This window comes from Mytilus galloprovincialis, chromosome 9, assembly GCF_965363235.1.
Source record: "Mytilus galloprovincialis chromosome 9, xbMytGall1.hap1.1, whole genome shotgun sequence".
Lineage (NCBI taxonomy): Eukaryota > Metazoa > Mollusca > Bivalvia > Mytilida > Mytilidae > Mytilus > Mytilus galloprovincialis.
In genome coordinates this window covers 54,526,814-54,542,869 of record NC_134846.1, presented here as the reverse complement: position 1 = coordinate 54,542,869, position 16,056 = coordinate 54,526,814, and the positions used below count along the sequence as shown (strand labels likewise).

The 16,056-nt window shown below is 31.4% G+C and overlaps 2 long non-coding RNA genes across 2 annotated transcripts; both read left to right on the top strand.

Annotated features, from left to right (window-relative positions):
- Nucleotides 1–509: 509 nt before the first annotated feature.
- On the top strand, nt 510–9,301 carry LOC143045311 (uncharacterized). The gene is made up of 6 exons (XR_012968933.1): nt 510–551; nt 2,290–2,328; nt 3,177–3,263; nt 5,347–5,418; nt 6,774–6,897; nt 9,204–9,301. It is a non-coding gene; the product is annotated as an uncharacterized LOC143045311 (long non-coding RNA).
- A 644-nt stretch (nt 9,302–9,945) lies between these two features.
- Nucleotides 9,946–12,127, top strand: LOC143045310 (uncharacterized). Its single transcript, XR_012968932.1, has 3 exons — nt 9,946–10,016; nt 11,232–11,367; nt 11,997–12,127. It is a non-coding gene; the product is annotated as an uncharacterized LOC143045310 (long non-coding RNA).
- The last annotated feature ends 3,929 nt before the right edge of the window (nt 12,128–16,056 follow it).

The following is a 16,056-nucleotide window of genomic DNA, read 5'->3' as shown; positions in this document are numbered from 1 at the left end:
CTTTTCATTGAAGGTTAAAAAATCTAGTAAGCAATTTGGAAAGTTGTTAATTTGAGAACATTTGTATTTGACAAACATAACAAATGATCACTTGTTGTCATAAAATTGACAGAATCTGGTAGTCTATAAAGATCAAGTGTCATACGCCTTTTTTGGGGGGCAATGCAACAAAAATGTGCTGACGTTCGTTATCATTTAAAAAGTGCAAATTATTTGAAGGTGAAACATTTTATCATCTGTTTATTTTCATTCAAACAAACAACATAAAAAAAGATAATAACAATCTACATATCTTATATCGCGTATTATATCAGCTCAATCCATAGAAGGTTGCTGCTTGCAAATGTTGCTATCAACAAGCGTTCTAAGACGTAGTCTAGTAGACGATAACATCCTTGGTTTCACGGATGCAACTAGGAGTCGTTTTGAACGTAACGAAATGTAAATGTGTTACCACTGATATACATATTCCACATACAATAGTATCTTAATAATGTCTTCATATTTGCAGTTGACTACTAGACGAAGGAAGTCTGAGATGTTTTTATTATGTAAGTCATGTTATAAAATAAAAATACAGAGCGTAAAAACAGACAGAAAAAAACAAACATAAAGAAAAAAACATTGATAAACAAAACAATATCAAATAAACATTATCGAACCAAAAAGAACTATCAAAATAAACTCATCATAGATAACTGGGGTGGTGTTCTCGAAGCTATCTTAGGATTAGGACGTGTCCTAAGTCTATCTTATGACAAGTATTTGTCCAAAGTCGTGTTCTCGAAGCTTTCTTAACTTATAATATATCTAATTTTTCATCCTAACTTTAGGACACCCAATAAGGTGTCTTAAGGGCATCCAATCTTCATCTTAGTGTAATAAAGTTTGGATTTCGTTTTTTTTCTAATTATTTGACGTGAAAATGAACATGAAATGAAACGCTCCTACGTTTGAAAAATAGGACAATTCCTTAAAAGTAAATGCAAAACAATAATGTCTGGGACTTATTTTAGAAAACATAAAAGATAATACAAAGACACATTAAAACTTATAAAAATGGTTAATGTTGAACTTTGAAACAACACATGAAATTTATTTAGATATAATTTAGAAACTACTGAATGTTCACGAAGGTAGACTGTACGTAGCGTGTAAAACACGATTTTTATACCATTAAGTAATTTATTGTTCAAATATTTTATTTAATTAGTTGTCCATAAATAATTCTGTAGTTAACAATAATAGGATGAATGTCGTAGACAAAAAGCAACTAATGAAAAACTAACAACAACAAAGTGAATGTTACACCAATTTGAAATTTTTAACCATAATTGTACGTTACAGATAAGACCTGTATATGTTCAACTATTTCAGCCCTACACAATAGAATATACATTTACTACAATACCATCCCTCCTGAAGTGGTTAAACAATATTTGCCTTTAAAACAATTATGAAAAATATACTTAATGTGTAAATATGTTTGAAGTTCATATAAATTTATGGGTTATATTAAAATTTGGCAACTTAATTGTTAAAAAACAAAGACCGGTATAAGTTCATTGCTTACAAATATGTTTAAGAAAAAAAGTTGCAGAGTAAAATGCATAGAAAAGGCAGTCAACCTTGCAAATAATTAGCTATTAACACATAATGCCCCGATAATACAGTTATTTCGTAGTGCATTTCTTTTAGACAATAAATTCAAATTAAAAAAATCGCACCTGCTCTTTCTTAAAAAGATTTTTACAGTGTAGTGTACTACCAGTGAGACAAATAATATCAAAGTTATAGAAACTTCTTCCAGTTCTAACTCAAAATATTGCCAATTCTGTATTAAGGGGGTGTAAAATTCAATTTGACGGCTTCAGACGTGATAAAATTTGACCTTTTTACACTGGACCAAATCACTACTTAACATAAAGATTCAGCACTCAAATTGTTTTAACATGTAATAACATCCCCCTTCTTAATATTTCGTGCATTTGATATATAAAAAAAAAAAATTAGGAAAGTGTATCAAATAAAACATGCAAGTTATACACTGTTTACACTAGGGACTATATTTGTAAGACAACGAAAACCAAAGGACGATAACTGTGTCCTTGGACAAAATTATGTTTGTTATTTTGTTTGCTCCTACAAATGCATTTATTTACTAAAATAAAGACCTTTTATAAAAGCAAACTGATTGAAAATACACAAAACTTTATCAATACACTTTCTTATGTCTTAATTGTTTTATATATGTAAAAAAAGTCAATTTATCTATTTATATTCTAATAGGTATATGGATGTTCGTGGCCCTTTTTGATACTACATTCGGTAAGTTTTCATATATAATGGGATTATTTCAACTTTGTAATTGTTAACTTTCAATTCTCAGCAGTAACATACTCTCTATTCCATCTTAAAGCGGTAACACGAGTACTGTTAATACGTCTCGCTCGTGCGTGCATGTTCCCAGTATTTTACTATTCATCCACCGTAATGAATATAACTTAAAGGATAGAGCCGATTTCTGTCACATAATTTGCATGTTCAAAAATTCTTTCGATTTTTAAAACAACAATATCACAGCTGATAAATGTAAATTAAATTCCTCAAAATCTGCATATTTAAAAAAAACCCAACAGACGACCTTTCTATCAATTGTAAATATTTTAAAATTTCAGAGCTAAAAACTGCACAGACAATAGATTATAAAAATATTCAGAATGATCCTAGAATGAATAAGAAGAACCAAAATGATATAATTCTAAGAAACTAATCTATGGATATACATATAAACTTGGTCAATACAATATTATTTAGAGTTTGTAAAATTGAGTTTTGAAACGGGGAATATATCAAAGAGAAAATGAGTCGTCCAAATATCCTCAATGCAGCGAAAAAATTACAACACCCGGAGGTGGTCCACTTAATCAAAACTTGTGCTAGTTCAGTAATGAAAATGGTCGTGTACTATACAAATTTCCATATTTTTCAACGACAACCGATTTTGATTAAATAAGTGAAAAACGGTATGGAATGGACTGTCCTAACATAAGATATGTTTTGGACTCTTCTTACGGATTCTAATAAAAGTCTACTGCAGAAGACATACGTATAAGATACACAGATTACCGGGTCAATGCTTATTGTACTACGACGTATTTGTCTAAATTTTATAGGTCTTTCTTGTTTGTTTTGTAAGAACGAGGTAAACATAACAAACTGTTTTGGATCCACAGCAGTATGTGATGATTATTCTGAGTTATGTATTATTAAAACAGATATTCACTTTAAATGATTTATCGCTATTTTGTGCATTTTTCCTTTGATCTTTTGTTGTGATAATTTTCATATCATGCTACTCGCTTGAGATTGGAAATTATCGCTAGAAACAAAGCATGCACGTGGCGTTGCTAACAAAATTGACATGAAATTGACATGAAATTGACAACGTCGTCATATGTAAAATAGCGATAAAAAGATTATTGTTTATCTCAACTCGATTGCCTTTCTTGGTTTCGCCGTCCCGGCTCAAGCGAGAAAATCAATCTCGTTGAAATGATCACCGATAATCTATAAGTATAATACTTGTATATACTTTGCAATCACATCATATACCCATACCAATTCTATATACTTGTATATGTTCATTGTTGTTTGTATTTAATTGCTCATTGGTTAATTCGAAGGGGTCAAATTTGGTTGTATCTATAGCTTTTCTTTGCTACATAATAAAAAATGGGGAAACTCTATTTGAAAATATACAATTTTAACAACATCAATAAAACGAAATTACATTTTTTAATGCAACGAAGAGTAAAAGAAATTCTGAAAGGAATTTGTTTCTTTGAATTGTGATTTATTTTTATTCTATTTCAAACTTTTTGGCTCATTTTTTCTAAAACGAAATCAGTATTAGAAGTTCTGACATAGGTAATTCCCACGAACAATATAACAGACAGACAAAATTTTGAACAGTTACAATAACCATAACAGATCTACAGGTACAGTATGTCAACTTTGTAGAAGTCGTGAAACGACCCCTTATAGGAGTTATAATTTTTACATGACGATTTTTATGTTTTTTTAATTTTTTTTGAGAGAATCTTTTGAGAGTAAAAAAGTTCAACGTTAATATATCTACGAATAAGTCAACACGAACGAACCGTCAATTGAAACTCTTATAGGATGTATTGCCCTTGAAAGACTAGTTTTACTCGTGTTTTAGTTTTATCATGATTGCAAAAACTATTGTTTAAAGCATAAGTGTTCAGCAATTGCATAGTTTAATTTTCAAATAACATTAGTAAGTTATTATACCAAAATTGACAGTTTAGTATACTATGTCTGTCTTTTTGAGTTATTCTCTGTTTTGTTTGCATTTTTTGTCAAAAACTATAAAATGCTGAAGGATAGAATACATAAAGGTGTATTCCCAATAAAAGATATTTTTTCTCGAAAAATTTGACTGACAGAAACAAACGTTTTTCTAAGCTTTAGAAGGTAAAAACGATCATCTGTACAGTCAAGATCTTCCAGAAAACGCCACAAAATAAAATCTACAAATAGGCAAAAATAACTGATTGCATAAGAGGAGAACAAATATCAAAATGCCACATGTCTAAGTGCGAGATTCCGTCTGTTTAGAGACACTTGTTATAAAATCGACACGATTATTTATCTGTCATCTTACACTTACAATTTCCATGAAAATATACCACAAGATAATTAAATCTGACTTTTGAATATTAGGAATTATCGCTATTTTGTGCATTTTCTTTTGATCTTTTCTTGTGATAATTTTCATATCATGCTTCTCCCTTGAGATGGAAAAATTATCGCTAGAAACTAAGGAGGCCACGTGGCGTTGCTAACGAAATTGACATAAAATTGACAACGTCGTCATAGGTAAAATAGCGATAAACAGATTATCATTGGTCATCTCAACTCGGTTGCTTTTCTCACTTTCGCTCAAGCGAGAAAATCAATCTCGTTGAGATAACCAACGATAATCTATAACTATTTATATTTTTGCTGAACTAGTACACATTTTTGTTTAAAAAGGCTCTGTTGAAGCCAGCCTCCTGTTGCTGTATTTTCTCGATGTGTTGAATACTAATGTGTGCCATTTGGGCTAGTGTTTGCTCTTTGGTCGGGTTGTTGTCTCTATGACACATTCCCCATTTCTATTCTCAATTTTATATCAATAGGGTAGGCTAATATTTATTTTTAACTCATTAATAATTCTTTATTGGAATTTATATAATAAGTGTCGTGCAACATGAAAGCAGAAAACACTATAAGATATAGTACTGACGAGTTTGGTAATCTGTTCTTGTTTCATACCAGGATTGCTTCCTTGATAGACACGTGAAAGAAGATTTAACAGCCGTTTTTACAGCAGGCTGCAGATCTCAACAGGTAACTAAAGAGAGAGGTTTGTTAACACTTATAAATCTATTTTTTTTTTTAAATATTTGCCTTAAAATCCAAATTGCTGTATCGTAAAATTTCATCTCATAAATGTTCATTTTTAGCTCACCTGGCCAAAGGGCCATAGCTCCGTGGTGTAGTGGTTAGTGCATCGGACTACTAACACAAAGGTTCCTGGTTCGATTCCCATTTGGGATGAAAATTTCAGGAAATTAATTTTCGGCTCTCCCTTGACACCATTTGGGAGTATGGTCTTGAGGAAACGATGATAGTCCGTCGGAAGGAGAGAGCCATATGTCTTGCATGTTAAAGACACCCTTGTAGATTTCGAAAACGAGTAGGCTAATGCCGCAAAGTGGAAAGGGATTAATATAAGTTGCAAAACTTGTTTCCAAATCCACCATAAATAAATATGTTTAAACAAAGGGCCAACTGAGCTTTTCTCATCACTTGACGTCAGGCGTCCGGCGTCCGTCGTCGTCATCGTCGTCCGTCGTTAACGTTTACAAAAATCTTCTCCTCTAAAACTACTGGGCCAAATTTAACCAAAATGCTAAAAATAGAACATATGGGTAAAATGCAGTTCTTGACTTATAACAAAAAAACCAAAGCATTTAGAGCAAATCTGACATGGGGGTTAAATTGTTTATCAGGTCAAGATCTATCTGCCCTAACATTGTCAGATGAATTGGACAACCCGTTGTTGGGTTGCTGCCCCTGAATTTTAAGGAAATTTTACTGTTTTTGGTTATTATCCTGAATTTTATTATAGATAGAGATAAACTGTAAACAGCAATAATGTTCAGCAGAGTAAGATTTACAAATAAGTCATCACGACTGAAATGGCCCTAAGGAGTTATTGTCCTTTATAGTCAATTTTAACAATTTTCATAAACTTTGTAAAGTAAGATTTACAAGCACATCACCAAAACACAAGTTTGTCAGGAATCCATCTGCTTCCTTTGTTTACTTTAATATTCACATAGACCAAGGTGAGCGACACAGGCTCTTTAGAGCCTCTAGTTACATTTAAACATTCTGTAACTGATAACTATTATTTCATACTTCTTTTAAACTAGATATTGAAATGATTTTAAAATGATACTAATGAGAGTTCTCTATTTTTTATAGTTTATTAGGAAACACTAGAAAAGCACGTTCCACTGGCGAATCTAGAAATTTTATAAGTGGGGTCCCACTGACTGCCTAAGAGGGGACCAGTCACGCTTCAGTGATTCTCTATATAAGCAATCAAATTTTCTTCCCAAAAAGGGGGGTCCGGGCCCCCTGCCCCCCTAAATTCGGCTCTGCGTACACTAATCCTCAATGTTTGTATTTTGTAGATATGCGTTTTAATCGCATATGTTGGCAGAAAAAGAGATTCACTGGTAACCTGTGCGCAATGTTGTCATTCTCCAAGACGTAACCAAAATTCACCACCATGTAATGCATACTTGTGTAACCAAAGTAAGATGTTTTACTTCTTCATATTTTTCATATATTATGACTTAAAAAGTGAACCGCATTAGATGAGAAGTTTAAGTAGTTCAATCATAGCTATTAAATATCCTGTTTACATCTACATGTAGCTTGTGAATTCATTCTCAACTCGTGGCGAGGCAGAGGCGGATCCGACCATTTAAAATAGGGGGCTGAGTCCCAACCCAGGATAAAAGGGGGGGGTCTAACCATATGTCCCCACTCAAATGCATTCAACCCCTCCCCCTTCTGGATCCGCCACTACGAGGTGCATTCGATCTGAATTTTCAATGATTGCAAGATTTTTCTATAGATTGTAATCTCAGAGAACTACAGCTTGACTCCAATATAAATTGCCCGTAACCAAGAGTGCCAATAGTTATCAAAAGTACCAGGATTATAATTTTATACGCCAGACGCGCGGGATTTAAATCAACAAACAAACGAACAGTAAAAACAATAAGCATTAGATAGGTCAACATTAAAAAAGTCCCGGATCTTTAATCTTTTCACTTTTAAAAGTTAAAATTTAAACTTAATTAATGTTGGAATTAATTGATTAGAAACAATAATGGTCGGTTTTATTTCACTTTGAAATTTGAAAAATTATTCAAAGTGGTCCTGTCGTTTCATTGTCTAGTCATACATATCTCTCTGGGCCATATCTAGTATGATCATAGATCTACATTCCATTTCGTTTTATTTATAGTTTACTAGAAACGTGTCTACACAAAACCGGGTTTAGTAAAAACAAACAAAATGAATTTGAAATAACAGAATGCAGTGGTTGCAAGGTCAAGACGTATGTTTGAGTAAAAGACACTAAACAATTCATCGACTAGACTTTTGTTAAACAAATATTGTTTAATTGATGTATCTGTTTATTCTTTGAATAAGTTTTAATCATACTGAATAGCCCATGTTGCTAATAAAGTCCATTGTTGTCTTACAAATCTGAATTTTTAGTATCAGCACTTTGCCATATTTTACAGGTTACAGGACTTTTATGAGAACATTTTTTTGTTAATCTTTCAAGATCTGCGACTGTAAGCCTTATACAAACTAGGTTGTTTCTAATCATTGGTATGGTCGGGATCTTTAATAGAGAAAAAGAAAACGCAATTTCAAGTGAACAATAAGAAAAATGTATGCTTGTACGAGTAACATGCAAAAATCTGCACAAACTCAATTGCATCTCATTCATCAGTTTGAGCCACATGTCGAAAAATAAAAAACTCGATTGCCAATTTGGCCCTTTTTATGTGAATCATAATAGATAGATCTATTGTTGCTTAAGTCCAGTGGCAAATATAACATTCATTTAGTTTTTGAACCACATATCGACAAATAACAAACTCGATTGATTCTTTTCATGTGAATCATAATAGATAGATCTATTGTTGCTTAAGTCCAGTGGCAAATATAACATTCGTTTTAGGTAAAAATGTCAAACCACTTTGCTAAGTACAAGACCACACATTGAGTTTTGCTTTAAATACTAGTCATATCAGTAAGAAGATATGTCACTCTAACCCGACCCGTGATTCTTATTTTACCAATCAGTCTTTGGTTGTTTAGTTGGAACAGATCTTTAAAATTAGTATGAGGAATAGGAATTACTGTAACAGTTGTAAAAACGTCAATAGACGAGATGTAGGGCGTAAGTTTAATGAAGTTGATGTGCTCTAGTAATCTATAGTGCATTTTGATCCTGTCCACCTATCAAATATGAATAAATATATATATATTACAAAAGAGTAGGTGACATTTCTGAAATGGGACATGATCATTTTTAAAAATACGACTTTGTAATTTACCCTTTTCACTTGACTAAGAATTATCGTTACCTCCCATTCTTTGATCATGGTTATGTCGAAAATATAAACGCAAATGAACCTACCGCTGATAAATAGAATCATAATTATGCATAACAGTGTAGCCACGGCTATTGGTTTACGACCTAAAGTCTCCTATTGACTGGGATAGATTATGTTAACGTTTGACTGTAACGCACACTGCTCTAAATGGGGTCCAACCGGTACCCCTGAAAATAGTTATTTCGATATAAATACCATCCATGGTTATTATAAAAGTTTTGCATTAATTTAAAATCTCTTTTATATAGATAGTCGACCAAAGTAAATTAAAATGTTTTTTTTTTGGGGTCAAATAAGGGTATGCACAAATCTACTATTTTACTCATACCAGTTATACTCTAGTTGATGCACAACAGTAACTTTAGGGTATTATTTGATCTTTAGTTATTTCAATATAAATCATGCTATATCAAACAGGTCCCAGTGTACCAAGTATTAAGAACGAGTGTGGACAGTGTGACAGAGTGGAATACCCTACACTTTGCAAGACTTTTTCAGCATGTCGGGCTGATGAGGTAAGTGTAAAAAAAACAACCATATCGAACATTAGTAAACTTAAGATGTTTAACTATAAATAAAAAAATAAATAAAGATTGAATACGGAAAATCAATATCAGTTGTATTGTAATGTCCTGTTCATGGCCTTTTCTGGAACTAAATCTGTCGTATCATGGAAATAACAGCCAAAATAACGAATTACAAGTCTTACATTACTTACAACATAATACATCGCACAAACATCTATCGTTAATCCTCAATAATTTCAAGAAACTGTACAGGCTTATGTTTACTATAAAAAGGGGGGAATGCCGGCATTACAGTACAATGTATAATGGCTTAATATAATTATTAGTTTCTCTTGTATAATCTCTAACAAAGATCGTGTTCAACTGAGATAAGAATCATCATTGTTTCTGGATTTATTATAAATCATCATGTACCTTCTCAGTACGTATCTAGAAAACTAAACACTTTTATAATTAAATTTCAAATGTAATGACCAAAACGCAACGACAAAGTTTGAGGCTAGATAAAGGCTATAAGATACTGTAACAAACAGTAAGAAGGGCAGTTACTTTTCATTTCTTGTGACTGTTTATTTGACAGTTGATAGGATGTTTTTTTTTTTTTTTTTTTTTTTTAATTGGTTGTATATTACAGGTGTGTCAACTAAAAGAATTTTTCTATCGAAACCAAGTATATTTTCAACTTCGATGTAGACAGAAATCTGTAAGTTTGTAAGGACTTGTTTATTTGTAAATGCTTGTACTCAATAGATCTGCAATTCAAGTTTCATAAATATACATGCCATTTTACTATAAAAAAGAAGTGTTAAAATTTGAGTATACAATATCCAAACCAAAATTAAAAATTGAGGGATTCGCGTCACTTCTAAACGGACAGGGATTGACTTTTCTTCATTTATATACATGGATCACATGGCAGGCAAATACAGACTTTATCAAAATGTCATTTGACGCAATAGGTAATTTCTGATCATTATCATAGTATCTAATCATCTTGTAAGATTAACAAAAAAAGAGTTTTCGCTTTTTTTTGTATTACTAAATCTCCACATCTTACATAACAAGTGTAAGCAACACGCGTTTTGTAAAAACGACAGACGTGGACTTGAAATGTTATACATGACGTATTAACGATGGTTCTAGTTACTAGTTTTGTAAGAATCATACACCGACCATCGAGCCTTCCTCTTCCATTTTTTTTTCTAGACAGAGGATTTGACAATAATGATTCGACGAGATGAGGCTTACGCAACAAGAGAAGCTCACCTCGTTATTTTACTCCTCCTCTCACTTCTTATTATTATTTGTATACAAATAAGTGTGCATTTATAAATGCAGAGAATAAATTGACAATATCTGTAAATTCCAGAACATTTTTTTCTTTTACTGATAGAAAAGCATTACAGACTTCTGAAAGCCCATATTTGTATGGACGTAGACGTAAACATATAAATAGTACAATCTTGCAGTACATATTGATTGGTTCGTAACATGAAAATTAGAAGAATCACAATAATTGCTTTCATAGCAAAAACCTTCATCCCACAGAAAGGAAATGAATGTAAAGTTCTTCGGCATCAATTACACAAGATTAAAATAACATCTTTATATAAAATATAGTGCAACGTTTTGAAAGTACCAGTCAGTTGCAGCTTCAAAAAGTTATCAAAGGTACCACGATTATAATTTAATACGCCAGACGCATCAGTGACACGCAGATCAAAATAGTTATAAAGCTGAACAAGTACAAAGTTCAAACAATTGAATTGATATTTATTGCTATGATGTGTTTTTAAATAAATCAAATACATGTAGTTATATAGTCTCATTGAATGGATGGTAGTGTCCATTTCAATGTAAGTAATATGAATTTCCTTTATATTTAAAAACAATCATGATATGCTACATCCCGTTTTAGTTATGTGATGCTGACCTCAAAGCGTACAAAGCCAGCCACAATCCTGCAATTGGTAAAAGAGCAGCCGTACAAGTGTGTTCAGCATGCTGTGAAGGAAATCGATGCAACCAAGGAGGCTGTCAGGTGCTAGTTAAAAGTAAGTTTTGTCCATATTTTTATAATAATTAAGTAGATAAGGTGCGAAAAGCCTTTAAATTTGGAAAGAAAAGAGGGTACAAACAAGCTAAGCTAAAAATAACGTTGAAAAAAGAACAAATCACTATGTCTAAATCAAACGACTAAACGAAAAACATTGTAGCACACCATACAGATAACTTTCAGAGAGTTAGCGATTGCTAAGCCATTAGAGCGCCAACCATTGAGAATGACAATAACATAGAAAAGAGGGCAGAATTTGAGACTACTATGAAATGTTTTACATTTGTTGTTACTTTTTTGCATCTGTAATTCAACAGTGAATACTGACAACCTTTACACTAAACTTGTGACTTAATCATGGCACAATCTTTGGTTAATAGATAAAGAATGATGTGGTATGAGTGCCAATGAGTAAACCATAATAGGTCAAGGTATGGCCTTCAACACGAAGCAGTTTATATTATGTAAGTTTTCTCATAATTTATCCATTTCTCTAATGTGCACATGTAAAATCGTGCTATTAGTAAATTATTTAACAATTTATTATATAGATAAATATTATTTCTAAATATTGAATATTTATTGCAAGCCTTTTTCACTCATAATATTACATTTTATTCTTTTTAGATCAAACATGTTATGACAAGGCCATCTGTGGATAACCATTGGATAACTCTAAGTGATAAACAAAAGATAATAATTCAAATCAAATCAAATATTTTATTGTCATATAAACTTTACAGTTTGTGACCAACATATATTAATACAATAAACATAAATACATACATATTAAACATACAAAATATCAACAGCATTAAAATTTATAACAACAAACAAGTTGTTAAGGGCATACGATACAGTTACAGGGAAGGTAATGGCGTTGCTAACGTAATTTGTTATTTTCGCGACGTCAAACAGCGAGATATCGGGAAAAGATGCATTTTTCGACTGATTTTTATCATTCAAACTGATTTAATTTGAAAACGAGTTCATGGACCCCTATTTTTCAAAACGGCATTTTGTTTCATTTTGTAGGGAGATTATGTGACCCAAATTTTATAACACTGTAAATAGAGGATTTTTTTTAATTTCCATAAACATGCAGTAAAAAATGGCGTTTTTTCCTCAATTCATGAACATTTGATAAATATGAGTTATTTCTGAATAAAAAAATGCATATTTTGTTAGGATATTTATAAAATACAGAAATTACCGATTATTTAACAAAAAAACTATTTGTGTTTATCATTTATAACAAAAAAGTTATGTCTTTCTTTCGAAAAAGAAATTACGGCCACAAATCTGAATTTTGAGCAAATATACAAAATTTCGACCTCATTTTACTCAAAAAGTAGCACATGAAGGTATATTTTTTATTACATATTTGATTTAATCAGGTAAAAAATAGCCTATATGCAAATTTTCATGAACTTGTAAATACAGGATCAAAACTGTATCGTATGCCCTTAAGAGTCCCCTGCCCTCAGTTCTAATGACTTTTTCAAGAAGGATCCTAACTTATTTGTTTGTAAAGGTGATGATGGATTTAGTAAATAATGAATTTTTTCTTCTTCATTTAAATTATTAAAGTTATTATTTTCTGTACATATGTGATGAAAAAAGTCATTTCTTAGAGTTTTATTATACTCACAATATAGTAAGAAATGTTTCTCATCCTCTAGTATTTTACATTTATGGCAAAGACGTTCCTCTCTTGGGATTTTAAAATATCTCCCCTTTTCAATTAAGAGGGAGTGATCACTTATTCTAAATTTAGTGATTAATCTCCTTATCTGAAAATTAGATGTATTTAGATAATATTCTAGTTTGTAATCTTTTTTAAGTTTTTTATAGAGAAAAAATTTACTTTTATCATCGATGTTTTGAAATTTATTTTGAATTAAATCTTCATATCTATTTTTCTTTTTTAACTTTATATCGTTTTTCATTTTATTTACATCTTTTATGTCCTTACAAGTAGAAAGAATATTAAGGTCAACGTTAGTCTCTTTAACAATATTTTTAGCATATGTATACCATGAGTGAGTTCCTGTCAAATCTAGAGACTATGCAAGAGAAAAAGCTTCCTTTAACAATGGATTAATATTATTATTATATAGTCTAGCTAAATATAAAAGGGTTTGTGTTTTAATAAAACATTCTATAGGCAATCTTCCTAATTCAACTCTTGCTCCTAAATTGGATGCATTTTTTCTTATCCCTAGAGTAGATTTACAAAATTTAAGATGCATATTTTCTATGGGGGTTTTGTCTATAAAATCAAGTTGATTAATTTCTTTTCCTGAAGTTAAGGCTCTGCTTTTGGCTCGATGAAAAGAAATATATGTATCCAAATATGTTACTTCTGAATTATAGGTCATAATTGGTTTTACTAAAGAATCAAAAAGATTATTTGCTACTTTTATAGGTAGATTATTCAATGATTTAGTATGTGATTTTATTGCAAAAAATACTTTTTTTGCTTTTTTTGTCAGCTCTAAAGTACTTTGTGATAAATTTCCATTACATTTTATCAACATTCCCAAAAATGAATATTCTGTTACACTCTCTATGGCTTTATTCTCATAGTAAATATGTGATGTTTTACTTTTATGTTTTGACTGACTAAAAATCATGGATTTAGTTTTGTTTGTATTCAAAGAGAGTTGCCATTTAAATAATAAAAAACCTCAAAGATATGAGGCTTTTAATTTTGTATGCGAGACGTCCGTTTCGTAAACAATACGCAACATATTTGTGTACGATTTTTTTTTCAATTGGGACATTTCATTTAAATATTAAATACAAGATCCATTGAAATCAGTTATCTAGCATTTTTGTCGTTCTACACCTAGGTAAAATACGTTATTTTATACATATTATTAGTGGGTTTCGATTAAAATGTACACGATTCAAAATCTATAAAATATTGATTTTTTTTTGTTAGTCTTGACCCTAAAAATAAATTACCTACAAGATATCAAAAATGTGATTTGTTTTTGGTTCAAACATTAATCAAAGTGCAATATGGAACAAAATGACTTTTAGCACCCAGTTCATTTTTTTTTCAAAATAAGCTAAGAAACATTTGTTTCAATTCGACCTCATAGAATCTGTATTCATGTAACCTTTAAAACCCCTTATCTAGAGATTGTGAACTCATGTTTGAGGCGTGTTTATTCATAACATTGGAAAAATAATGGTAAAATTGAATGTGAAACAAAAGTGTACCATTTTCTGCTATATTTAACAATCATTATCATACAGATAAAAAACGATGGTTAAATCTTTTTTAAACTTTACACTATAGAACGAAACCAAACAGACAAAAGAAAATTCCAATTGCACATGGTCGCTATCTAAGAATTGTATCCTTAATCACCATCTACAAAGGAGAAATAAGTTATACTTAAAAACAGGCAAGTATAAAATCCACGTTGTATAAATTATACCCCATGTTCCATTGTCAAAACACTGAAGGATAATGCTGTCTGTTGTAAGGTAATTATCAATATGCTATCATTTGTTGATGTGGGTCATAAGACTTAGTGCTTTCGTTTCTTTTTGTTATACAGATAAGACCGTTGGTTTTCCCTTTTGAATGGTTTTACACTAGTCATTTAGGGGGCCCTTTATAGCTTACTGTTTGATGTGAGCCTAGGCTTTGAGTTGAAGACCGTACTTTGACCTATTTTGTACAAATCGTGACTTAGATGGAGAGTTGCCTCATTGACACTCATATCACATCGTCTTTTGTCTATTAATTGACATTGACAGTTTTTGGAGGTCACCTGGATGGTCAATTATGCCCATTTAAAGGTACATTAGCTGTCAAACTCATGATTACCGATTTGATACATGTAACACACTAAAACGTATATCTGAATTTCCAAAAACCCAAATTTGATGAATTACAGTACAGGGACTCGTTATAATGTACGGAGTTGCTATGTGTACGGCCATTTCAACTCGCATGTCACTTATAAACATTATAAACAGTGGCACCAAAGGCCACGTGTAATCCATTCACTTATGTTGGGTTTCGGTTATCCGAGTAGTTTCGCAGCAGAATATTTTTGAAAAGGGATACGGACTCCAGGTATTAAAAATAGATCATCTGATCTTATTACCATTGATCAGATGAGCTTAATCACTTAGAGATTAAGTCATTTAAAACACAGAACAGTCGGGGCTTTCTAATCATAAGACACCAGGGAATACCAGAAATATTGGATAGATCAACAGATCACATCATCCTTCAGCAGCCGACTCCACCAGAGGCACCTGCCTCTACACAAAAAATGCATACTGCAGTATAGGCCAAGGTACTCCTTTTGTGAAATGATACTTGGTGTCGAAATTCAGATATATTTCTTTAATCCTGTTAAGTTTACAAGAAATTATCTACAAAATGTTGTAAATTACACACCTATTTCGGTTGTTGGATTCAATCGTAGTAAGCCTTCTAAGTAGGTTAAGTATTTTGTCTTTTTGAATTTGCAATGTAAAAATCGCAGTTTATATTAAAATTATATATATATCGTTCCAGTTGGTCAATTTTCCTAATTTCATACGTGAAGTCCACTCTGAATGACATTGATAGAATGAGAAAAAAAAATAGTTGAAAAAAAAAAAAACATATGAAATACCTCAAATAAGACACATTGCCCATTATGTTGACTTTGAA